This window comes from Ochotona curzoniae, unplaced genomic scaffold (assembly GCF_017591425.1).
Source record: "Ochotona curzoniae isolate NIBS_2020 unplaced genomic scaffold, NIBS_Ocur_1.0 contig_2313, whole genome shotgun sequence".
NCBI lineage: Eukaryota > Metazoa > Chordata > Mammalia > Lagomorpha > Ochotonidae > Ochotona > Ochotona curzoniae.
The window spans coordinates 147,167-174,329 of NW_024465417.1; the positions used below are offsets into that span (position 1 = coordinate 147,167).

Below are 27,163 nucleotides of genomic sequence, written 5' to 3' on the forward strand. Positions count from 1 at the left end.
ATGGCTGCCAGAGGGTCTTAGGGTGCTGGCGGCCTCATCTTCCACAGTGGGAGGCCGGGGCATGGGTCCAGTCCTGGAATTTGAAGTCACCAGTGGGAGCTGCTCTCGGTGGGAGGGCATTTGGCCTCCTGGGAGACCTCAGCCCATTCTCTGAGATGTTCTAGGTGGGTCTGTTCTGTTAGCCGGGGATGCTGGTAAACATCCTACTATGCTCATGCTTGCCACACAACAGTTAGCTGGGCCACAGTGGCAAACAGAGCCCAGGCCGAGAATGGGCCACATTTTACCTACAAACAGATCGGTCACTGTTTTGTCCTTCGAAAGATTGATTTATTTTTATTTGAAAGGCAGATTTTACAGAGAGAGAGAGGTTGTTCATTTGCTGGTTCTTTCCCCAAATGGCTACAGTGGCCAGCACTGAGCTGATCCAAAGCTGGGAACTTCTTCCCAGACTCCCACATGGCGTGTAGGGTCCCAGGGATTTGAGCTATCTTCTGCTGCTTTTCCAGGCCATAAGCATGGAGCAACTGGGGCTCAAACTGGTGTCCACGTGGGATGCTGGCACTGCAGGCAGATGATCAGGATGCTGTGCTACCACCAAGTCCTATCCCTCCCCCCACGCCCACCTCATGCTTTGTCATTTTTTGGCCTTGGCTCCAGTTTGGCCCCACTCTGCAAGGGTTGGCAGGAAGGACCCCAACATCCAGGTAATACAGGAATCTTATTTCTCCTTTGATTTCAACATGACTGTTAATGTGAATTCTTGTGAATTGACAAAGTAGGGCATGCTCTTTTTCTGTTAAATGGTACTCACCAGATTCAAATGTCATAGGAAGCAGAAGGTGTATTGACATTCATAAAAATATAGAGGTTTTTTTTTGAAGATTTTTCCAGGCGTATGTATCCTTCCTTCTTCCTCTAGCATTGTGAAGTCTCCACGCCCCTCACCCCCCAGATAACCTGCAAGGGGAGTTAACCTTCCTACGACCAGAGCTTCTGGCAGGGAACATGAGTTAGCTGTAGGTGGTTAGACATGGTGTAAGACTAAACTAGTCTAGTTTGTCTCCAGGGCAGCCTCTGCAGCCCTCACCCTCTCTCTGAGCCTTAGGATATGTTCCCATTTTGCAGATGTTGGGAGGTGAAATTGCAGCTCCAAGGGGCCTTGGAGCCAGGGTGTGAATTCAAGCGGCCCAAACAGGTCCCTTGGAGAGATTTCTTACCTCCAGTCCTTTACCGGGCATTGCCATTGGTGACCACAGCCGCAGGTGAAACCTGTGGCATTAGAGTTTTGCCCCAGGGGACACAGGTTAGGGAACAAAGTGACAGGTGCCCTGTGGGGTGTGGGGGAGTGTTTAGTGGAACCTCGTGTTCCAGAAAAATGTGCTCAGCTGTCTTCCTGGAAGACCTCACTCTCTGACATTCAAAGAAAAAATCTACCTAACTTCCTTACGGTGTCCAAAACATGAAGCAGCCTTTAGACAGGACTTGGTGCTTTTGATTGTGCTTAATGGGGAGGGAACTTGGTTGTGAAGGAGGGGCCTGACTTGGGGAAGAGAGAAATGCACAGCTTGGAGCCTGAGTGAGCCCAGGCTGCTGCTCTGTCAATTTCAGGCAAGGCAGCTGCAGGTGCCACCATGATGTTCCAGAGCCAAGGCTGATGGGCATTTCTGCCAGGTGAGCCCCAGGTGGTCATGGGCACCGGGAACAGGTGCCATAAAGCTGTCAGTGCTTGGGTGAGCAACTCCCTGACAGTGGGGAGCACAACCCAGTCATGGGGAAGCACAGCTTAGACAGCAGGGAGCACTGTACCGTGGGAGGGTGGGCTTCAGGTCCTGGGCAGAGATGAGATCTGCTGTGTGCCTGTCCTGGCTTTGGACTGTATTGTAGAGAGGAGACTCCTGGGGATCAGTGTTCTTCCGGGACCCTGGGTGTGGAATGAGGGAGGGAGTGGGGAGCCGGATGCGGAGGTGATGGGGATGCTCGTGCAGGTGTGATGGGAGGATGATGGAAGCGGGGCGGCCCTGTGGTGTTCACCGCCTGTAGATGCAGGCCTGCGGCATGTCAATCTTTGGTAGAGGGGAAGTGGGATGGGGGAAGCGAGCATGTGAGTAGGGAGAGCAGGCCTGGAGGTGCTGCACTAGAGACTCTGGGTGAATCTGACACTGTTTGCCTTACTTTCCTGGTCTGTGGAATGGCTACTGTGACCAAAGCTCAAAACTAATTAGAAAACTTGGTGTGCCATCAACCCTCAGTAAGTGGTAACTCACCCCCTCCTGGCCCTCCCTGTTCTCCTCTCTGATAGTAGTGATGTGGACAAGGAAGACGTTCCACATTCTAGGCCTGCAGGCGCAGATGGAGAGCTCTGAACCCCTTCTTTTCTTAAGCTGTGTGACCCTGGCAAATGACTTCACCTCTCTGGGTCTTAATGTTTGCCTCATTAAGGTTGCTTTTTTTTTTTTAAGATTTATTTATTTTTATTGGAAAGGCGGATATACAGAGAGGAGGAGAGCCAGAGAGGAAGATCTTCTGTTTGATGGTTCACTCCCCAAGCAGCTGCAACAGCTGGAGCTGAGCCAATCCGAAGCCAGGAGGTAGGAGCTCCTCTGGGTCTCCCATGCAGGTGTAGGGTCCCAAAAGCTTGGGCCATCCTCCACTGCCTTCCGTGGCCACAAGCAGGCAGCTGGATGGGAAGTAGGGCCACTGGGATTAGAACTGGCGCCCATATGGGATCCTGGCGTGTACAAGGTGAGGACTTTAACCACTACGCCATTGTGCTGGACCCCATTAAGGTTTCTTAAAGATTCAGCTGGGAGGACCCAGCGGTGTGGCCTAGTGGCTAAAGTCCTCGCCTTGAACGCGCCGGGATCACATATGGGCGCCGGTTCTAATCCCGGCAGCTCCACTTCCCATCCAGCTCCCTGCTTGTGGCCTGGGAAAGCAGTGGAGGATGGCCCTGGATCCTGGCTTTGGATCAGCATACCATCGACCCTTGCACTCACTTGGGGAGTGAATCATGGGATGGAAGATCTTCCTCTCTGTCTCTCTTCCTCTCTGTATATCTGACTTTCCAATAAATAAATAAATCTTTAAAAAAAAAGATTCAGCTGGGAATATTGGTGTCAGGCATGCTTGTTGGCATACAATAAATGGCCTTCATGGTTATTAGTTATTTTAAAAAGGTTTATATAGGGCCCAGCATGGTAGCATAGTGGCTAAAGACCTTGCCTTGCATGTGCTGGGATTCCAAATGGGTGCTGGTCCAATCCTGGCTGCCTCACTTCTCATCCAGCTCCTTGTTTGTGGCCTGGGAAAGCAGTAGAATATGACCCAAAGCTTTGTGACCCTGTATCCATATGGGAGACCTAGGAGAAGCTCCTGGTCTTGGCTTCAGATCAGCTCAGCTCTGCTCATTGTGGCCACTTTGGGGAATGAATCATCGAATGGAATATCTTCCTCTCTGTCACTCTTTCTCTCTGTAAATCTGACTTTGCAATAAAAAAAAAAGTTTTAAAAGTCAATAAACTTTTATTTATTTTTGTTTGGAAAGTAGAGTTACAAAGAGAGGAGAGATAGAGAGGTCTCCCATCCACTGTTTCACTGCCCAGATGGCCCCAACGGCCAGAGTTTGGCTGATCTGAAGCCAGGAGCCAGAAGCTTCTTTCCGATTCTCCAACATGAGAGTGGGAGGACTTAAAACATCTGCTGTTACTTTCCTACTTTCCCAGGTCAGAAGCAGGAAGCTGAATTGAGGAAGTGGAACAGCTGGGACTTGAACCAGTGCCCATGTGGAATGCTGACACTGCAGGTGGAGGATTAGCCTGTTAAGTCACTGTGTTGGCTGGCCTCTTTATGCTCATTATCATTGTTCTTGTGGTTTGTGCACTGGAAGGCAAGGAGCCTGGTGGAGATGGATGTGGAAAGTAGGAGGTACAGACCTGATGTTCCAGGGCAGATACTTCCCTGGGGAGACAGGCTGTGGTTCAGAGTGTTGACGTCTCTGGAGCACTTGCAGGAGTTGCTCACTCCATCATCTTTGCTAAGATTCCCAGCATGAGACAGGAGCAACTCAGTTGACTCCCTGACACCAAAGTTTCAGTGTTTGCGGCAATAAACCTGAGCCGCCGGGGTGCCAATCAGCAGGAAAGACTCTTTCTATAAGGCAGGTGACAGGAAAAGAATATACCTATGCTTTTATGGCATTACAAATGCCAGAACAAGCAAGCTTTGCTTTTAATGGCACATCCATTTGGTTGCATTAGCGAGTGTGTTGCCTCCTGGTGTGTGCATCAGCAAAAAGCTAGGAGCAAAACTGGGACTCAAACTAGGGCCTTTGTGGGACAGGGCATCCCACATCTTTTTTTTTTTTTTTTAAGATTTACTTTATTTTTATCAGAAAGACAGATTTACAGAGAGAAGGAGAGACAGAGAGAAAGATCTTCCATTTGCTGGTTGCAGCTTGCAACAGCTGGAGCTGAGCTAAGCTGAAAGCAAGGATCCAGGAGCTTCTTCTGGGTCTCCCATGCAGGTGCAGGATCCCAAGGCCTTGGACCATCCTCTACTGCTTTCCCAGGCCACGAGCAGGGAGCTGGATGGGAAGTGGGGCATCTACGATACAAACCAGTGCCCATGTGGGATCATGGTACGTGCAAGGTGAGAATTTAGCCACTGAGCCATCATGCCAGACCCCACAGCAGCAATTCTGAGCTCGTGTTTATTGTGTCGTGCTTTATTCCTGGTAGATTCCTCTTTGCTCCTGCTATATAGTGTTTATTTTGGAGCATTTTGTGTGACCTGGTGTTTGGGAGGCTACCCCATCCGCGGTAGGCCAGCTTAAAACAGGTGGAAGGGGATAGGGAAAGTGACTGCCACCTGCTCCTTCACTATGGACCCCAGTGCAGATCGGCGCCTGCCCAGTTGTCATGGTCAAGGGGCTGAGGCCATTTCTGCCCAACCCCCAGCAGCTCTGAGGGCCCACCTCCCTTTTTAAATTATTTGAAAGTAGAGAGATGAGAGATTGAGGTCTCTCCTGACTTGCACTCCGAATGCCTGCAACAGCTGTAGCCGGGCCAGATGGAAGCCAAGAGCCTGGGACTTAATGCAGATCTACCATGCAGGTGGGCAGGGACCCGTGGACTTGAGCCATTGCTTGATGCCTCCCAGGGTTTGCATCAGCAACAAGTAGAAATGAAGGACAGATCTAGTTCGTGAACCCAGGCTGTTGGACAGGGTGTGATGAGGGTGTCTTGGGCAGAATTGTAACTACTGTGCCAGACAGCCAGGCATTTCCCTTCTGTCAGCTTCTCGTAGTTTCCTAAAAGCTCGGACAGAGGCTCCTGGATCCTCAGAAGGAAATTATCATCTCAACATTTTCCTGTAGTAGAGTTCTTCCCTTCTCCACTTTCTAGGAATTATTTTTGCATCTTAATGAGGCTTGCTGTCATGAACTACAAGAGTATGTTAATTGCATTGTATGTTGTCTGTTAGGGGAAGAGCCAGACCCTTTTCTCCGGCCACACTCTGAAGACAGGACATTTCCCCAATGAGAGGTGTGGGGCTTTTTCCACCTTGACCCGTTCTCCAGCACCAGCTTGTTACCCACGACTCCTGTCATTCTGGCACCATCTGTCTGTAGCTAGTGTTGAACCCACAGGACAGTCCCCAACTTGAGATGCCAGTCACATTTCTGGGCCCCCTGTCGCAGGACAAACATGGTAACAATTGTGATTTCAAGATTTTAGCCTTTCTATGTGATTCTATAATCAGGTAGTACCTCATTCTGTAAACAGGAGAAAACGTTCTAGGGAGTCGTGGAAGTGGGTTTGAAAGACAGGTGACGAAGTTCATGAGAGTGAGCAGAATAAAACCTCAAATTGTTGAGTCAAAAATAACAGAGCAGATTTACTGAGAGAAGGAGTGACAAAGATTTTCCAACTCCTGGGTTCAGTCCCTAAATGGCCTCAATGGCCTGAGCTTAACTGATTGGAAGCCAGGAGCCAGGAGCAGGGTTCCAAGGTTTTGGGCCATCCTTTGCATTGGCTCTGGAGTGGTTGATTGGCCAGTTAATTAAAGGGAGCACCAATGAGCTTTGCTTTCCACCATTTGTTGAATGGAAATGCACTTACTGGTTTGTTGGAAAAGATACAAATGGACATCCAGATACAGGGATACACAGGGCGATCTCCAGGAGGGACCCCGTGCAGGAGCTGCTGTCCCTTTGGAGTTGTGTGGACCCCACTCCTGGCACATGGCTCTGCTCAGCATGCTGTTCCCTGCATCTCATGGTTCTGGGGTTTTTATGAGGTTTTATTACGTAGGTGTGAGCAATTATTAACTCAACATTCAGCTCCCCTTCTTTGAGAATGAAAGCTCCTCTGCTCAGGACTTGGTTTTTCTGTCTGCAGCGTCTGCCCTCGGGCTCTCCAGGAGCCTAAGCCCCACCGCCTTGCCAAAGCACAAGATGCTCCGATCACAGAGAATTCTAAGACATTCAGAGCCCTGTGGCAGTACATGGGGCCAAAGACCAAGCATTACATAGTGTCTGCTGGTCCTCTGATTGCCCAGGAGATGACAAAGATTTTAGAAGCTGTGTGCCATGGGCCAGACCCCAACACCCCCTGGTTGTCCTGGAGGACCAGGGCAGATGTGCGATGGACTAGGCAAGGTCTCAAACCCCTACTGATCCATGTGTGAGCCATAGGTGGGTATGGACAAACCATGGCTGGGCTGAAACATCCAACAGCAAGAACCAGATTGGCCAGTCAGGAAAAGCCACAGTTCCTGCTATGACAGGAGGTGGACTGAGTAGGGCTGGCTCATGGACCCACTGGTAAGCATGAAACCTGGCATTGGGAGAGGTTCTGATGGAGGAGCCTGGCAACTCCTGTGGCAGGACACAGACCAGGCAGGTAAACGCAAGAAATATGATAGGAAACAGCCCAGAACAGGCCATGGAAAGTTACCTACTGGCATACAATTGGCAGGGGTTGGGGGAAGACCAGGCTGAATCTGTCCACGTCATCCACTGGCAAATCCAAGCACCAGTGTGGGTCGAGCCAGGTTCAGTCGCAACAAAGACTAGTGCACAATACGGAATGCCAAGGTGAGGTTGCCTGTACCAGAAGAGACCACAGCGCCCAACCAGCGTGAGAACAAGGAAGGGAGGGGGCAGAGCCGGCAGGGGAATAAGGGAGGGTTCCTTTGCTGGACAGCTACTCCCGCAGGAGAGCATAGGCTGGGATGGGGGCAGACCTGTGCGCCTCGTGGACTAGATCAGGGAAAAGCCAGGCTGGGATGATTATTCCTACTGGTGCAAACAAAATTAGAGTGGGCAAGGGTTGTTTGGGCTTAGCCACAGCATCAGCTGGAATCTGGGAGTGGGAGGGAAAGGGGGCTCATCCCTCAGGGGTTACCACTTCCACAGGAGGACATAAAAGATAGCGGCTGGGGTGGAATGGGGTGTGGGACAGACTGGATTACTGCTACACATACTGGCAAACCAGGGTAGGGGGCGGGCCTGGTGGGGGTTATTGTGGGTCGCTCCAACTAGGCTGCAGCTCCCACTGGTTTATGTGAGGGCCAAGTATGTGCTGGGCAGAACCAGGCTGGACTGCAACACCCATTGGTTCCAGTGGAAGTCGGGAGTGAAAACAGAACCAACCCAGCAATTGCAACCACCAGCTGATTGGGGCAATGGACGGTGCCAGGCCCTGTACTGGTTAGCACATACAAGAAGTTTCTTTGGAGATCTTCCTAATCTAAATGCTGGACTCAGAACCCTAACGAAGAAAAGAGAGAAGACAGAACAGGTCAACCAACCATCTCAGCTATGATGGACTATGTCAATCAGTGGATTTTTCAAAGACCTCATAGTTCTTGGAGTGGCAAGATTGGCAGCGATTCATAACTGTTGCAATATCAAAACCACTTGAGCAAGAACCTCAGAGCATACCCTACATCCGGGACCTGGGGAGGGTGGGAAATTGGGTGGGCCTTCTCCCTTAATATCTCCCTTTAAACATGAAGGAAACAATATGGAAAACATACTAGTATTATTCACTTTCCTGTAGCCCTTGAATCTTCTTGCCCTAATTAACTATGTAAAGATTGTCAAAATAAAAAAATATATATTAAAAAAAGAAAAATTAATTCATTAATTGGACCTGGTGCAGTAGCCTAATGGCTAAAGTCCTTTCCTTGCATGAACCAGGATCCCATTCGGGCACTGGTTCGTGTCCCGGCTGTTCCACTTCCCTTCCAGCTCCCTATTTGTGGCTGGGGAAGCAGTGGAGGATGGCCCAAAGCCTTGGGACCCTGCACCCACATGGGAGATCCAAAAGAGGTTCCTGGCTTCAAATTGGTTCAGCTCTGGCTGTTGTGACCACTTGGGAAGTGAACCAGTGGGTGGAAGATTTTTCTCTCTGTTTTTCCTCCTCTCTGTAAAACCTGCCTTTCAATAAAAGTAAATAAAATCTTTAAGTAAAAAAAAAAAAAAAAAAAAAAAAGAAGCTGTGTGCCAGAAGTCTAGGGTGAAGACTATATATGTATTTAGTGTCAACCAGAATATCGCCTGGTGAACGGTAACAAGGCACTGGAATGGAACATGGCTGCATGGCATCTGTCATGTGCCCCAGGGAAGGGACATTATCGCTCCAGGGTACTAGAGCCACTTTAGGGAACAGGCTCTAAGGTCAGAACATCCGGCTGAGTGTCCCGTACAGCTTGGGGCCCTGGCTGCCCGCTCTCCCTCTCCTCGCTTCGCTTCACGGCACACACATGCTTGTTTTTTTCTTCTTGAATCCTTGGGTACAACAGCAGTTTCCACTGCACACACTAGGCATTTGGGTTGCTATTTCCTTGAGCGGCTACCTAATCCTTCCGTGCCGTCTGTAAGGGCGGCAGAGTCCAAAGGCTCAGAAGGGCAGGGGCCAACGAGTCCCTTCGCCGCCCCCAACAGGCCCACTGCGATGCCTGCCCCCCGTCTCCGGGCTGTGCCAGAGGCAGTGGCCTTGGGTGTGGGCAGCCCACAGCCAGCTCTGCTGTCCACAGTGCGAGGGCAAGGCAGCGTGAAGCCCTTGCTGGCTTCCAGGGGACCAGACACCTGGCGCTGGCCAGGAAGGCGGAGCCTGGGGTGGGCGAGGTTGCCACCCAAATGATTCCAGCACACAAGAGTTGCTTCTGGGATGGCGCTGTTGACATTCAGAGTGAGAACAAAGCGAAAAAAGGCCACTGGCTGGTTGAGAAAGGAAATCAAGTCTTTTGTGCTGGCCAGCAGTTTCCTCTCCTTCCTTGCCAGCCGCCGATCTGCGGTGTTTTCCTGAGAAAGAGGTGCGTTGGGGAGGTGGAGGCACGGGCGCTTGCTCAGGATACATTCTGTGATGCCAGTGTCCATGGCCGAGAAGGCCCCTGGAGGCACAGGAGAGGGGCGCGTGTGCACACACGTGTGCGGGACAGGACGGTCCCTGGTGTTTATGTTTATCTACCTCACTCTTATTTTTTATATGTGTATATAGAGAGGAATACATCTCATGTTCTCAGCGCCTACCAGCCGGCCCTCGCTGCCCGCCACCTCACCCCGCCGCCGGCGGCCCACCCAGCCACGCCCCGGTTACAGCGGCGCTAGCCTGGCTCTCCTCCACTTGCCTCTTCCACCGCAGCTCCTCTCCTGTTGCTTTTGCTTCTTCTTCTAATTTTTTTCTTTCTTTCTTTTTTTTCTTTTCCTGACTTGGTCTCCTCAGAGGTTGCAAGGTGTCAAAATTTGCCTCCTCGCAGCATGGCGGCCAGTGAGGCTGGGAGTGTGGCTGTGGGGCACCGCCCGCAGCCCTGGCCCTGGCTGGTGGCCTTGGGAATATGCTGCATTGTGTAGAGTGCATGGCCCCACTCTCAGCAGAGGCACCACAGCTGTCTCCCTTTGGGTGGGCGTCCCCGCAGCTGGGCTCCCGGCTGCTGCTCTGGTGGGCCTCTCTGTGCCGGGATGCATCACTGGAGGCCGGGCACTGGGGGAGGGGGCAGGTGTAATGGGGAAAGTGGGACTGTGGGAACAGAGCCCCCTCCCACTCTCCAGGGTGCTCCCTCCACCTTGCCGCGCCTTTCCCCAGAGGCCCAAAGAGACCCACCAGCAGTCCTGGAGGCGGAAGGCCAGGGGTCCGCACTCAGCACCCCTGCCTCATCCTGCTGCTCTCCGCTGGGCTTTGCGCCCCGCTTCCAGCAGCTGCTGCCACAGGCACTGGTGATTTTTGCTGGGGACTGCCGCGAGGGCTTCTCCCTGAGGGTGAGCAGCTGTTCTGCTGGTGCTGCACTGCCATGAGGTTCAGGAGCCTGGCAGTCCTGGGTGGGAGCACCCCCTCCTTCCCCAGTCCCCGGGGTAGGGGTGTTGGGAGCCTCGTGGCTGGTACCCATAGCATCCATGAATTGGAGGTGTCCCGTGGCCATTTCACAATGGGCCCTTTGGGATGGCGGCCTCTCCTCCCTCTCGCCCAGACCCACCCGTGTCCACAACTGGATGTTTGCAGCCACCAGCTGGCACCAAGGGTTTTGTGTAAACTGCCAGCGTTGTCACTGTCCTGTTTTTGTTGCGTGTAGGTGGTTTTCCTTTAAGTAGATAGGAAGCACTCAGTGTAGCGGCCCTCAATGCGAACGCTTCACAGACACTTCATTGAAAGAATTTTGCGTGCACAGTGGCACAGTCAGCCGCCCTGGACCGACCCGCCCACTGCACCATAGCGCGTCATCATGTATCCGCAGGTACAGCTTCCGCCTGTGCTGGCTCACCTGCTGCTCCACACCTAGCAGGCTGAGCTGTGTGACCTCCTCCCAGAGGAGTGCCTCCTGCTGGATGCACTGTGAACCACTGAGGCATCTGTCATGGACTTGACCTTGAGCTTTAGGATGTTCTACACGTGGCCCTCCCCCAGGGTGGCAGTGGTGGTGGGGGTGCTGCTGTATGCTGGAGATACTGACTTTGGGCTGCATGAGGCTCCTGGACAGGCGTGCTGGGGTATAAACCCCCTCCCCCCAGCAGAAACTGAGTTCCTCCTCTGAAGACAGAAGACCTTGTGAGTGGCCAAAGCTGGCCTCTCCCCCAGCCTGTCTCCTGAGACTCGGGACGATGTTCCGATGGTGAGGAAAGTGGCTTTGTGAAACAGGAAAGTGGTTACTGGGGACCCACCAAGTGCATGAATACTTGGTGCACCGTGCCCTGTTTTACTTGGGGTATCGGATGGACAAGACACTCCTGGTGCCAGATTCTAGGCTAATTTGATGCCTCTCTGGGTGATGAGGTCACCCAGAGCCCATTGTTCCCTTGGGTCCTCTGAGGGGGCTCGGTGCGGGAGGCAACTCCCTTGCCAGGCCTGCCCGCCCTGCAGCTGACAGGAGGCTCCAGGGGATGCTCAGAACCACCAGGAATTGGGCGTGGGTCCTTGGCAGATGCTCCATTTGTGTGTTATTTCCTGGGCTAAGCAGCCTTGGGAGGCGTGGACCCAAGACTCACTCCTGAAGCCCCAGTGATCAACGTCAGCCTTTTTACTCTGCCCGGAAGCAGAAGGTGGCACGGAGAAGAGCTTGGAGAGAGGATGTGGTGTTGCTGAACCTCTGCTGCCAGAGATGCTGAAGTTACAGACCTTGAACAGGCCACAAGCATCCCTAGTCGGACACAAACATGGCTGCTCCCTGATGCCGGAGGACCGGGCAGCAGGAGCCACCGTGAGGCCATCAACAAGTGAAGGACCAGGGCTTGGAAGAAGTCATGTGACGTCTCGGACATGAAGGTGTCTGCCCACTTTGAGGCTCCACAGCCCTCTGTGGCTGTTTGGTTTCTACAACAAAGCTCTGTTCTGGAACCTTAGCATGCAATCACGTCAGGTTCAAGTCATTCAACTCAAGTTCATCACACCTGTCAGTGGGGTGTCGGTTCTTGGGGCGTGCCATTAGGGTTTTGTTGCATTTCAAGCACTCGTGTGTTAATGTCCAGTGTGTGTGTGTCCCATCTTTCTGGTAAACGCCGTCTCCATTACTCACTCATTAGCGTCTTCAAAAGGACTCTCAAGTGCAGTAGATTATGGGTAGTCAGTTGACGAAGATCTGGTTTATAAGAACTAATTAAATGTTTTCATTGCATTTTTGTAAGAACATAGAATAATTTTATTTAAAAAAAGTTTACGAACTTTTGTTTGTCATTGCCGAGAATAATTTAAAGACACTTTTTTTTTTCTCCGTGTGTGCAAAGACGTGTTCGTGATCCATTTTTAGGACACCTGTTGGCTAGCTAGCTTTATGATATGAGGATTAGTCCCCGACCCGAGCCACAGTCCCACCTCCTTCCCCCCATGCTTTGTGCCCTATTTGAGAACAAAGAAATGATGGTGATTTTAAAAAATAGCCGTGTGTTTTCAGGATCTCTGTCATCTTTTCCTGGCCACTCCCTTATGGATTGTAGCTGCTTCCTCTGAGAGGAACCTCACGGGCCATGGGACAGCAGAGGTGTTGCCACCCAGCCACGGCACTGCGCAGCCTGGGGGCAGGTTGCTGGGCCATGGCCGTGGCTTTCACAGCCGTCTCAGTGCACGCACGTACACTCACACACACACACACACACACACACACACACACACACACACACACGGGTCGCGGGAAGGACGGGTGCTCCTGGCACACGTGCCTCAGACCACTGTGAACACACTGTTGTGGCGAGGGCGAGCTCTGTGTGCTAAGGTGGAACGCCGAAGGTGCGCCAATGCCGTCAGCTGGGCTTGAAACTCCAACACTCTACAGAAACGTCCAACTCCATTGCCTCTGGCGCCAGTGCATGGCTGGCTGAGTCTCCCTCGTTGGTGGAGACACTTGATTTTTTTTTTATTTCTTATTTTTTTATTATCATATATATTTTTTGCACTACCCAGAAGATAGGTCCAGAAAGCATTTTTGTTTTTTGTTTTGTTTATTTTCACTTTTTTGTGTGGCTGTTTGGCATTGCATGGACACGTGCCCGGTAGGTCAGGTGCCTGGTCACCTGTCTGCTGTGTAAGCCAGTACGCTGGAGGGGAGAGGTTTGCCAGAGTTTGTCTACCTCTGGGCTAAAAAAATAATCAAACTAGAAGGCACAATGGAATGGATGCATCACAAATAATGCATTTTCTGAGTTTTCTTGTTACAAAAAGGTTTTTTAGAAAAAGTTTTAAAAAAATTTTAAAAAGGTAATAACCTGGCCAATTTATAATATGAATTTCTGTGTATGTTATTCCTTTAAAAAAAACTCTTTATATGAAATAAGTACAGAAAAAAATTTCAAAATGTTTTTGTATGTTTTGTTATTATAAGAATTTACTCCTGTTACCACAATATACTCTGAATTCTTTACATTACAGAAAAAAAACAAAAACAATTAAAAAAAACTTTTGTATATTTTGAATGACTGAAGCTAAGGCAACTTTAGTTTCTCTTACTCTGCTTTTTTCTAGTAGTTAAAAAATATTACATGGTTTAAGTTAAATAAAGGAATTCTGTATGCAAAAAAAAAAAAAAGAAAAAAAAAGAAGGTAGAAGCAGCACTTCCCACATGGTTTGTCGGTCTTGGGTGCTTCCACCCGCTCTTTCTGCAGCCGCAGGTGCGTGGGCAGGGTGGTCTCTGGAGGGATGTTGATGAATCTTTCCACAGAAAACCCAGGGGCTTGCTGGAGTCCTTTAATGGCTTGTCCAGCTATTCAACCGCACTGTTTCCAAAACTCCTTTCACAGAAACTTAGAACCAGTTCTTTAAAGATTTATTTACTAATTTTGGAAAGTCAAATTTACAGAGAAGGAGAGACAGAGAAAGAGTTAGTTATTTACCGCAATTAAAGTTCTTCAAGCTCTTACATTATTACGTTGTTCCCATTCAGCTAATACTCGCAGCCTTGTTCTTTAACCGTGAGCCAAAAAACAGCAGATGCAATGAGGCACTTGAGGAGGGACGGGAGGGAGGTGGTGAGAGAGAGAGGAGGGGGAGAGCGAAGGTAGGCCCTTTATTTTCATTCCGGTGAGTCCCCAAGGTGTGGGGGGCGGGGATTGGGAGGGATTGAGGGCAGGCCCCAGGGGATTGGTGCCTGAGACTGTCTCACAAATGACTGCCTAAGGATGATTGGTAGATGGGTGGGTTGGGGGAGGAGCTTGAAGATTGGGGGTGGGATTCTCAGGCCAAATGCTGGGTTACATCTGATTGGTGGACGGAAGGACTGGCGTGGATTTTGTGAGCCCTGAAGAGGAAGAAATGGCGTCGGGTCCGAGATGAGTTGTTCAAATAATTCCTCACGGAAAGATTTTCCATCTGCGGGTTCACTTTCCAAGTGACCACAACAGCTGGAGCTGAGCCAATCCGAAGCCAGGAGCCAGGAACCTTCTCCAGGTCTCCCACACGGGTGCAAAGTCCCAAGGCTTTGGGCCGTCTTCGACTGCTTTCCCAGGCCACAAGCAGGAAGCTGGATGGGAAGTGGAACAGCCAGGACACAAAGCGGCACCCATCTAAGATCCTAGTGCATGCAAGGTGAGGACTTTAGTGAGTAGAGCAGGATACTGCGCTGGGCCCAGAATCGGCTCTTGAATTTGTTCAGCACACTGGGTGCCTTTTCTTTCAGTCAAATTTAAGAGGATTATGAAGCCAAAAATGTTGTCTCGATCCATGTCAGTATGGCTGTCGTCTTAAACATCTGTTTGCTTAATGACACTCCCAAGATGTTTGTTGAATCAACAGATCTGTTAGTCCTGCGGGGCTCACAGGACAGCCAGTTCTTAATCCCATAATAATTCTTACCTGAGATGGGGTAAGCTTCAAAGTCAGTACTTACTTCCTCTTCAGCCATGTTACTGTCATCTTCCTCCCGGTTGTCACCATGTTCCTCCTCTACTTCCTTGTCCTCGTCTCATCTTGTTGGACTGGGGAACCTGGTGACTTGGGTACCCAGTGACTTGCCGCTTCCTTCTGGAGGTCGTGTTAGCCCCGCCCCCATGCAAACACAAGTTCTTTTCCTTCTTAAAAAAAAAGGCAGGCTTGATACAGACTTTGACTTACTGGCTGTGATAGAACTCCCCCCACTTTTCCAAGACTGCAACAGAGAATCCTTAGCCAAAGAGGGGATTAAACTGTATCACTTTTCACTGCCCCGGCAGGAATCTGATACTGACAGTGGGAGGGGGCCAAGGGCAGATTTCTGTAGCTTGCAGGTCTTCAGGAAGTAGAGCCCTTCCTTGTTGGGTGGCAGGGGGGCCACCTCTTGCAGACCTCAGCAGGCAGAAGGTGGATTGTACCCTGGAGGGGTCTCAGTTGGGGATAGGCAGGGACATTCTGGCCAAGCACAGAGTCTGTGCCGAGGCCCTGCAGTCCATAGCCCCACTGGCTTTCTGCTGCTTCTCTGGGTGATCTGCAGTGATCTGTAAACTTTAGAACGCAGAAGACTCTCTTGGGACACCCCAGTAAAAACAACAGGATCCCAGGTCTCATCCTAGCTCTCTGCACTGAAACTTCTGGCTAAGGTGTTTTTTCTAGAATGTAGGAATTACAATGCTGAAACTAGAGAAGTCCCGGGCAAGCTGGGATGAGGCGACCACCTAGTAGTCCATGGGACCCCCGTGTCCAGCAGGCTCCCATGAGACTCTCAAGGCCAGCAAGTTTCATGTTCTGTTGATGTGTTCTGATCAACGTGCTGCAAATGTTGGAGTTCCAGGGCAGACGTTTGGCCTCCCTTAGCAGAGTGCCTGGGTTCAAGTCCTGGCTCTGCTCCTGATTCCAGCTTCCTGCTAACACAGACCGTGGGAAGCAGCAGCTGACGGTGTAAGTCATAAGATCCCTACATCCGTGGGCGAGACCTGGGTCGATCTTTTCTCAACTCCTGGCTTAGGCCTGGCCCCACCACCCGAGCCATTTTGGGCATTTGGAGAGTTAAACTAGTTTTTGGAAGTGTCTCTCTCCTTCTCTCCCTCCATCCTTTCTTTCCTTCCTCCATTCTTCCATCCATCTACCTCCAAGTAATCAAATCAGAAGCCTAAATATTGAAGTTCCTTTAAGCTCCAGCTTATACTTTCTCTTCCTTCTATAGCCTGCACTTATATTTAATTAAGTTAATTAAAATTGAGTACAATTTCAAGTTCAGTTCCTCTGTTGCACTAGCCAGACTTCATTTGTGACTGGCAACTGCCATATTGGATAGTGCAGTTGCAGAATTGAGTCCATTATCACATACAGTCCTATTGTGTAGCATCAGCCTCGTTCTGTCTCAGCCTCAGTCCTGCTGACATTTGGGGTCAGAGGGGTCTCTGTTATAGGATGGTTAGCGGTATCCCAGCTCGCTACACCTGCTTCCCCAAACCGGGATGACTAAAGTTGTCTCCAGATACTGCCAAGTGTGCTCTCAGAGGCCACAGGGCTCCCTGTTGGGGACTACTGCTGTGGAGTTACAGCTTTCTTTCTAAAGTAGGTTAAAAGTCAGCCACACACAGCAACACAGAGTGCTGGCACCTGCATGCTAGCACTGAATTGTGGTTCAGCTGCCATGGCTGCCTGTCCATCTCAGGTCTGTTAGCTTCCTCCACCTCGGGCACAGTCATACTGAAGAAAGAGAGTCGAGGTACAAAGAGGCATCTGCTTGGGAAGGCTTAAGGTTAGAGCCAGGTCAGGTCCTTGGGAGGGACATCAAGAACGGACAGAAGTCAAAGAGAGGATCTTTCAGTGAGTGGAATGAGACATCCTCAAAATGCAAGTTTCTTCCCATTCTAGGTTTGTTTTGGATTTTACTCATGGAGATTAGATTGGGGACATTTGCCAGATTTTTAATCCCAAATTCTCAATGTTTAGCTTGCATGATTTTTAAAAATGTATATTTATTCAAAAAGTGGAGGTACAGAGAGAGAAGAGACAGAGAGGTCTTTCATCCACTGGTTCGTTCGCCTAAATGGCTACACCAGCCAGGAGCTTCTTCCAGGTCTCCCACATGGGGGCAGGAACCTTAGGAGCTTGTTTTCCGAGGCACACTAGCAGAGAGCTATATCAGAAGTCAAACAGGTACGCATATGGAATGCCAGTGCTACCAGTAGTAGCTTTACCTACTATACCGTAGTTCTGGCCCCTTTGCAGTTTTTTAAAAGGAAGATTTATTTGGCCAGTTTGACTTACACCTCAAAAGAAATTAAAACTTTTATGTCTTCAGCTTAATTTTTGTGTTTTGCTTAGAATTATTGGCTACACTGGATCTTTCATGATTCCATGTGAATTTTAGAATTATTTTTTCTAGTTCTGCAAAGAATGGCATAGTGCTTGCTTTGAATCTGTAGGTTGCTCTGGGTAGTGTAGGCATTTTAACATCTCAATTTTCATCTTTGAAGATTTAAAACAATTATTTGAAAGCCAGAATAACAAAGAGAGGGAAAAACAGAGCTCTTTCACCCACTGGTTTGTTCTCCAAATGGCCACAATAACCAGGGTTGGGCCAGGGAACGCCAGGAGCCTGGATCTCCACCAGGATCTCTGCCAGGATTCCCTCTTGTGTGTGGGAGCCCAAGCACTTGGGCCAGCTGTTGCTGCTTTCCTGGGCAATTAGCAGAGAGCTGGATCACAAGTGGAACAGCCAGGACTTGAACTAGTGCTTATATGGGATGTTGGTGTCACAGGTATCAGCTCAACCCACTACGCCACAGCGCCAGCCCTCCAGTTCCCATTTTAAATGTAGATGAGAACTTAACCTGATGCTGTGAGAAGTGTTAGATGTGATATACGAGACTGTTTTCCTGGTGTTTTGTCATGTGCAGGGGATGTCTTCTGCATCGAGACGCATTTTCCAGTTCTGGCTTCTCTCTCCCCCTTGTCTAAAAAGCTCAAGATCCCATCTTTTCTTTGTAGACTCTAATTACACCTTTCCTCAGAAATGAATGTCTTGAAAAGTTAGTCAATTCCTTTGAGAGGGGAAAACTCTTAAAGAAAAAGAAGAGTTTGGGTTCTATCATTTCCCCCTTGCTTGACTTGAATAAGGCACTCGAGACCTGGGGCTTTGTTTCCTGAGAGGTGCAGACAGTGGTCATTGAGCATGCCCGAGTCCAAGGCGGAAGCACTTGCTGAAATGCCCCAGGGGATCTTGCATTACCTAGTATTTAATTAGAGGATGGTTTTCTAAGTGAGTGGGTGAGGGTATTGGCTTCTCATGCTTGGTAGAGACTATTTACATGGTTTTTATTTCCTGGTTCCACGTATCACAAATGGCTGATTAAAGAGCTCCCTGACATCGGGTTTGTAATGACAACCAAGACAATCATTATGCTCATAGGACAAACCCAAAGAGCAGAGAGAAGCACAGGCAAATGAAATCAGCGTCTCCACTCAGAGCTGCCTGTGTCTGAGTGAGGGACAGCCCAGCTCAGGGAAGTGTGGTGGTCATGGCTGAAACTGTCTTCTCAGTGTGTTGCTAGGAAGTGTATAGAATATATTATTTCTAGTGATTAGCATATAATTTTTTGTTTTTAATATTTATTTTTATTTAGAATGCAGATCTACACTTGGGAAGGCGAGACAGAGATTTTCCCTCTGCTGGTTCGCTATCTGAATGGCCACAATGGTTAAAGCTGAGCTGATCCAAAGTCAAGAGTTTCATCCAGGTGTACCAAGGACCAGGGCCATCCCCTGCTGCTTTGCCCGGGCACCAGCAGGTAGATGGGAAGTAGAGCAGCTAGGACTAGAACTGGTGCCCATATGGGATGCCTGTGCATCAACCTCAACATACAATCTTTTAAAAAATGTATTTGTGGGCCCGGCATGATGGCGCAGTGGTTAAGGTCCTCGCCTTGCATGCCCGAAATCCCATATGTGCACTGGTTCTATCCCGGTGGCCCCGCTCCCCATCCAGCTCCCTGCCTGTGGCCCGAGAAAGTAGTCAAGGACGGCCCAAAGCTTTGGGACCCTGCACCTGCGGGGGAGACCCTGAAGAGACTCCTGGCTTCAGATTGGCTCAGCTCCAGCCGTTGCAGCCGCATGGGGAGTGAATCATGGGACGGAAGATCTTCCTCTCTGTCTCTCCTCTCTGTATATCCGCCTTTCCAATAAAAATAAAATAAATCTTTAAAAAATGTATTTGTATATTTGAAAGTTAGAGTTACAGAGAAAGAAACAGAGAGAGACAGATCTTCCATCTGCTAATCCATTCCCCACATGATCATAGCAGCTGGGACTGAACAACCCAAGTTCAGGAGCCTGGAACTTCATCCAGGTCTCCTATGTGCATTCAGGGATCCAAAAACTTGGGCCATCCTCTACTGCTTTCTCAGGCGCATTAGCAGGGAGCTGGATCAGAAGAGCAGTAGCTGAGACTGAAACTAGTGCTCACATGGGAAGCTGGTGTTGCAGGCAGCAGCTTCACCCACTACACCACACAGGCAGCCCCAACATAGGATCCGATAGCTGTCACACGTATGTACCTTGTATGGGTGAAGCCGAATTTGTCTATGCACTAGTTCCCTAAGTCAGCTGTGACAAGGGACAGCACACTAGACTCCTTAACAATTCAAAAGGCCTTATGAATGAAACCAAGGTATGAGCAGGGTGGAGGGGGCGACCCTCTGAACCTTACAAAGGGAAGGCTGCTCACCTGCATCTCCCAGCTGCTCTCAGCTCTGGGTACCCCTGTCCTTGTGGCCAGGGTGACTGCCGCCAATCGTCACACATCTTGTCCATTTCTGTGAGTCATGCCCTTATCTCTGTTTCAGGGAAGGACAAGAGCCCCACCCCAGTGCCCATGCTTAGCAGAGACCCAGCTTACAAAGGTCACCTGGGTACCAGGGACTGCAGCCTTTCTGACAGTGTCCAAGTACAGAGCTGGTGATGCTGGTGACTTCCTGTCAGGGAGTGGAGAGGCACTGGAAGGCTACTTTGCCAGCATTTTTTCCTTGATGCAATAAATGCAAGTCTGGGAGTCAGTGCTTTGGCTTAATGGCTAAACCCCCCGTTTCAAGCGCTGGGATCCCATGTGGGCACCAGTTTGTGTCCCGGGTGCTCCACTTCCCATCTAGCTCCCTGATTATGGCCTAGGAAGGAGAGCATTAGAGGATGATCCAAAGCCTTGGGACCCTGCACCCACATGGGCGACCTGGAAGAAACTCCTGGATCCTGGCTTCGGATCAGCTCAGCTTTGGCCGTTGCAGCCAATTGGGGAGTGAACCAGCTGCATGGAAGATCTTGCTGTCTGTACATCTGCCTTTCCAATAAAAATAAATGAATCTTAAAAAAATGCAAGTCTGGAATTAATATGCAATAGATTAGGATGTGTTGATGGTTGTGCTTTTATTCTCCACAAGCACACATAGCCCGATGCTGCATTCTTATTGCAAGAGTAGAAGCCAAGGGAGCCCTTGGCCAGGGTTTCTCACTTGCAATTGCCCCCAGCCGGGTTGTAGAGTACGGGGCCATCTTTTATAGACTTGGAGCCCTCTGTCGTCTGCTTTTCAGAATGTGCAGTTCTGCCAGCCATTAGCAACTTGGCCTATCCTGACTCTGAGCCTGCACCTCAGTGAATGACCTGCAGGGAGCTGGATGGGAAGCAGAGTTGCCAGGATTAGAACCAGTACCCACATGGGATCCCAGCCTGTTCAAGGAGAGGACTTTTAGCTGCTAGGCCACTGCACTGGGCCCCCAGGCCTCCATCTTTACACACAAAGTGTGACCTGCCAACCCCAAGCAACTCCATGCCCCCATGTTTTTTTTTTATTGCATTTCATTTTATGGCATCGTTTCATAGGCTCTGCAGTTCCCCCAACTCCTCCCTGTTCCCTCCCCTCATGGGGGATTACTCCACCTTATTGCAGTATTACAGTTCAAATCCAGTCTTGTTTTCTTTCATTGCAAGCACGTATCATGTATAGAGTCCAGGATCTTACTGTCCAGATCAATTCAACAGTTTCTTGGAGAGACCATCTCTGGTCTAAAGGCAGAGCTGGCAGAATATCGTTCTGATCAATTAAAAACCATAACATAACATCAACAACAGTTTACAACATTATGGGGTTAATTGACATGGTATTGAGTGACTGATATGTTAGAGAATGCAGGTTCTTAACCACATCCTGTGACTACTTCATTAACATTTCAGTTTTAGTTTACATATGACTGGCTTCTATCCACCTTAAAATGGCTATAGGATGCTATTCAGCTGTCTCGTGTCTATTTTCATTTTTGTATTTAGCAGTTTATTGTATTGAGGCATAATTTTTACTGAACTTGTATGCCCCCATGTTTTGTAAGATCACTTTGGTGATGCAACAAGGTGGCTCGCCTTGGCAAGTGCTGACTTGAGTCTGGGAGAACTGAGAGCTGGCCCAGAGCCAGAGCATGACCTCAACTAGACCCTAGCCTGTCATTGGTTCCCTGAAGATTCCTGGACTAGCTGAATGACAGACACAGCATAGTTACAATGGCCAATTCCCTCCTGGGACACCCAAGGAGGACTCCCTAGAGAACAGCCTTAAACGCACAGTGTTGCAGGGGCTGTGACCAAAAGGGTTGAAGCAGAGAAGTTAGAAACCCCAAGTGGGATCTTAAAAGCAGGACACAGCGTAGATGGCTCAGGGGCCCTTACTGAGGAGTTAGAAGAAGAAGAAACAGCTATGGGAAAAGGATAGCACCTTCTTGGTACCTTTTCCTAGGCCCCAAGCAGTCATCCTTCCTTTGAGAGAATAGATCTTGTTTGGTCCTCTGATAATTAATAGGAAACCAAGAGTAAAGTTCTGAGAGGGCCCACGAGTCTATTTCCTGATAGTCATTGCTGCATCTTTCTCAACCCTTGTCTGTGTGCTTAGCTTTAGTTTGTTTAGGAATTTGTTCTGGCTCAGGTGATGGTGGTTAGAAGCCTGGACTTGGAAGAACACATGTCAAAGATGATACAACTGAGAACTATACCAACAGACTTGAAGCTACTTGCTGGTCACACATGACAGCTACCTATGCGTAGCTATGTGTGTACTATATGAATGTCTAGGCATATCTGTCTCGGGGTTTAAGCCTGCAAGCATCCCCCGAGTCACTGAGGATGAGACAGTGATGGTGCTCTTCGGCTCTTAAGAAGCACCAGTGACAAGCTGGTGAGGAATGTCTGCTTTTATTATGCACAGGTTATAAAGACTGAGGAAGAGGAGGGCAGTAGGGCATCTTCCGGCAAGGCCCCCCACCCACCAAAGACACTGTAATTGGCTACAAGACGTGTCTGTATCTCTTGACTTTCCACGCATGTTCCACGTGTATTCCGCTTGACCTCCTCGTCGTGTAGGTCACGTCCCACATGAAGGCCAGGAAGCTGTGCCTCGTGTCATAGGGAGGTGAGCTCTAAGCCACGCACACCGGGAAGCAGGCAGACTAGGGGGCGATTGTCCACATACTTGTGCATGTAAATGTGTGTGCTCTATGTATTTGCATGTGTTTACTGTATGAATATGTATGCACATACAATATATGTGTATATGTTTGAGTAATATGCATACGTTGTGAGTGTATACACAAAGATACTTCAAAAAGTTCACGAAAAAATGAGTTAAGTTTATTTTGGTAGAAAAAAATCGAAATCCACACATACTCATCTGTATTTGTAAACATATGGTTGTCAGTCCATCATAAGGTCTAAGAAACCCTATGATTACCATAATCTGAGGCTGCCTAGTCCCGGCTATAAAGTGATGTAGTGCCTGCATAGAACCTTTATATGTGTTTTCCCATATACTTTATCTCATTTCTAGATTATTTGAATACAGGAGTTTTTATGCTGTATTATCAGGAAGTAATGACAAGAGCAAAAGCTGTGTGATGTTCAGCACAGGTGTAATTGAAAAAATATTTTTCAGGGACAGGCATTTATCCTAGCTGTTAAGATGCCAGTCAAGGGGGCCCAGTGCGATGGCTCAGTTGGCTAATTCTCTGCCTGCAAGTGCTGGCCTTCCATACAGTCACAAGTTCATGTCCCAGCTGCTCCACTTCCCCTCCAGCCTGCTTATGACCTGGGAGTTCAGTGGAAAATAGCCCAAGTCCTTGAGCCCCTGTATCCAAATGGGAGACCTGAAGAGGCTCCTGGTTCCCAGCTTTAGACCAACCCAGCTCCAACCATTGTGACCATTTAGGGGAGTGAACCAGAGGATGGAAGATTTTCCTCTCTGCATCTCCTCTCTGTACATCTGTCTTTCCAAAAAACAAATCTTTTTTTTAATAAAAATATGTCAGTCAAGATGCCCACATCACACATTGGGGTACCTGGCTCTGACCCTGTTAATGTGGACCTTGGAAAGCAAGGCCATGGCTTACATGAGTAGGTTCCTGTCAATCAAATGGGAAACTTGTATTGAGTTCCTGGCTCGCAGGTTAGGTCGTGGCCCAGCCCTAGCTTTTGCAGGCATTAGACTAGTGAACCATTGGATGGGAGATCTCTCTCTCTTTGCCTATCTCACATTTCAAACAGGTAAAAATTTAAAAATATTAAAAAATTTAATCCACAATATAGCTGACTCCAGTGGGCAGAACCTGTGGATTTTGAGGACCGATTATATGTCTTAAGTCTCCTCAAACGTTTTATGAGAAATATATTAAGGTGAAAAGTCATACACAGATTCTTTTTCCTGCCAAAATACAATTCTAATTGGCTCTGATGTGGCTGAAGAGGATCTAGTTTGAGGCACTCCTATAAGACATTTGTTTGAGACGAGCCCCTGTCGGAGTCACTTGAATTCTGTTAAAATTGAAGCAAGAACGAACATCAAATTCAGGATGAAGCTTGGGAGGAAGAATGGTGAAATCAGTGATGGTTTAAGCAAAGTTGATTGGGGCAGGGTCCTGGTGCAGTATCATAGCAAGCTAATCCTCCACTGGCATCCCATATGGGTACTGAGTCATGTCCACTTCTGATCCATCCTCCTGATTATGACCTGGGAAAGTAGCAGAGAATGACTCAAGTCCTTGGACCCCTGAACCCACGTGGAGAGCAGGAAGAAGCTCCTGGACCGGCCCAGCTCCAGCTGTCATACCATCTGGGGAATGTACCAGCAGTTAGACTATTTCTCTCTGTCTTTCCCTCTCTCTTTCTTTGTAACTCTGATGTTCAAGTAAAATAAGTAACTCTTTTAAAAAAGAGAAAAGTATATGTGGCCAATGCCCTAAAAAGCCAGCAGTTTCCACGTGAAATGCTCATTTTTAGCAGGGACAAGACAATATAAGATGGAGTCTACCTTAACAGACCAGCTGTATTGATTTGCCAGGAAAAAAAAATTCCTTGGCTCTGATTAAAGAGGACCAACAGTGAAGAGCAGAAACAATAGCCACTCCATAGGTGTCTTAATTGGTTCCATTTGCACGAGTTGAACTGAAATATTGACAAACATAATGGGTCCCCAAACTGTCATGCCCGGTTCAGTTATAGGCAAGAGCAGAACTTTCCACCAAAAAATTTGTAAAGAAATATGAGGGGTATTGAGGGGTGTGCTAGAAGATCAACTGCTGTCTCTCTCTTTACCTCTCACTCTTTCATGTAGGTGGATTAAAAAAAATAGATCAACATTTTAGAGAAGCAGGATCAAGGTTTTGAAGCATTTCTTTGGAGAGTTGTAACAGGATGAAATGTGGCATAATGAGTGTGGTCCTGAAGACAAAACACAATCAGAATGGTAGCTTTGGCTGCAAGGAAGTGGCAATGGTCCACGCAAGAGAAACACCGGCCAACCATAAGCCAAGGCTGAGACAGCAGTTTTTGGAGGATGCCTGAGGCATCTTGCTTGTGGAGTTCCTGGAAGGCCAAAGAATGATAGCATCTGCTCACTTGAGAAATTTACCCAGGCATTAGCAGAAAAATGTCAATGAAGGATGGTTCTGAGAGTCATTCTCCATGATGGCATTGCTTCCATTCGTTGCTCTCCTCCAATGAAGATAATTCTGTGGGGGTTTTGATGGGAAGTCATTAGGTGTCCACTTTCCAGTCTTTTTTTTTTTTTAAAGATATTTATTTTTATTGGAAAGGCAGATTTACAGAGAGGAAATGCAAAGAGAAAGATCTTACATCTGTGGGTTCACTCCCTGAGTGACCATAATGGCCAGAGCTGAGTCAATCCAAAGCCAGGAGCCAGGAGCTTCTTCCCGGTCTCCCACATGGGTGCTGGATTCCCAAGGCTTTAGGTCATCCTCGACTGTTTTCCCAGACTACAAGCAAGAAGCTGGATGGGAAGTGGAGCAGCTGGAACACGAACAAGCGCCCATATGGATCCTGGCATGTGGAAGGTGAGGATTTAGTCATTGAGCCTCACACTGGGCCTCACCTTACAGTCTTGATTTGCCTCTCTCTGACATCTTTTTGTTTTTGTAAAATGGTACATTCTTCTCAGCGTGGGTTAGATAACCTGGTATGATTTCCTTTAAACTGGACCAAGCAGAAGCTCGCGGTGGTACTTGGTTCTTGGTTACAGTCGCTTTGTCAGTCTAGGAATTTAGTAAGATTACTCCTTCGTCTACCTGATTATGAGTCATTTCTGATTCCTTTAATCATGTTCTGGTGGAGCATGTGATCTTTACTGTCTGTTGGCTCCCATCTCTTTTGGAAGCTGCTGGGGTTTATATGTTCCATGGAGAAAAGCAGTGGTAAGTTATGGCTTTCACTCAGTGTGCACTTTCCCAGTGATGCTATGTGCCTTATCTACTTGCTCCCTGCAACAACCCTCTGTGGTATTGCCAGATATTACTCATATTGTCACTATCACTGGAGGGTAAGAACGGACTCTAAAGGGTTGAGAGACTTGCTTTCCCAGGCCACAAGCAAAAAGCTGGATGGGTAGTGGCACAGCCAGAGCACAAACCAGTGCCCATATGGGATTCTGGCACATGCAAGGCAAGGACTTAGCCCCTAGGCTATTGTGTCCATGTTCCTTTTTTTTTCTTAAGGTGCTGCAACTCCTTTTATTTTTTTCTGTTTAAAATCAAACAGAAAACAGACACAATTCTGTTACACACTACCATCTTTGAAGTGCCTCATTTGTGCAAGAGAAGAACTAAGAACAAAAACCTGTTTACGGAGACGCAAACATTAGTGAGTGAGCAAGCAAGCTCTCTCACGGGGCTTCCCAGAGCCACTTCGTGATCACTGGCACTATCCAAGATTGCGGAATTCTTTGCCAAGGTTGCAGAATTCTTCCAGGAAATCGTGAGGGTAATTCAGTAAGAAAGCAAGCCCCTTCTCATTCAGATGTGCGAAGGCCAACATTGCTCTGGTTCACACAAATCACCACAACAGATGTGGTGTCCCCATACACCTGGAATGTGGGTACATCCGGGTGATTGGAGAGGATCTCAGCTGCTGGGGTCCCTGAAACATGTAGAGCAGCTGAGTGCCCAACATGACCCCTGCTACAGCTTGATTAACAGCCATTTCCTTATTGTCTGATTCCAGGAGATTTCTTGTGATTTGCATAACCCTCCAGAATGAAATCCACATTTTCTTTTCTTTTTTTTTGCAGGAAGAAAAAGAGCTGCTGTTGTCTGGTAATTAAGTTCCTGGTCATCAACAAGCCATGGCTTTAGCTCCTCAGGAATCTTCACTTTAACTTCTACTTTGTTCATGAATGTCTCTTCACTTCCAACAGTAGGATCTTTTCTTGGCCCCTTTTCTTCCAAGGCAACCGAGGTGTCTCCCTGGTGCTGCCACCACCTCCATTTGTGGGTGTTTTCTGTTTGTTTCTCTTTGTTTTCACTTCCACAAGTTTCTGTTGTAGGCCAGGTGTCTTCTCTCCTGGGGCAGCTCTCTCTGATCTTCCCCGCTTCATACTGTTCCTGATTGGCTTTGGGAAGTTCTCGCTGTTTCTGTAGATTGGTTTCCATGTGTGTGAGTACTTGGCTCTCTGGGACCCATTCAGCCTGAATCTTATTCCAATCACTGTAATGTATGAAATACTTCATTTGTGTGTCCTCTGTAGCAGCCTTTACACACTGACTTCATAGAAAAGAGGCCCATGAAAGCACAGTACTTGCTCACCCTCCTGAAACTTACGCTTCGGGTCCTGCTCGGGTGCCACTGATATAATCTGCCATGGCCCCTCTTCCTTCTCACCACCACCTCTGACAATGGTCCCCGACTCCCTCCTCGACCCAGCTCTGCGTCAGACATGCTGTCGGGCCCGCTGGGCTCTACAGCCTCCATTTGTGTTCC

At 48.6% G+C, this 27,163-nt stretch overlaps 2 pseudogenes; both read right to left on the reverse strand.

Moving 5' to 3' along the window:
- Nucleotides 1–13,481: 13,481 nt before the first annotated feature.
- LOC121151254 lies at nt 13,482–20,412 on the reverse strand (annotated as a pseudogene).
- A 5,536-nt stretch (nt 20,413–25,948) lies between these two features.
- On the reverse strand, nt 25,949–26,780 carry LOC121151255 (annotated as a pseudogene).
- Nucleotides 26,781–27,163: the final 383 nt, after the last annotated feature.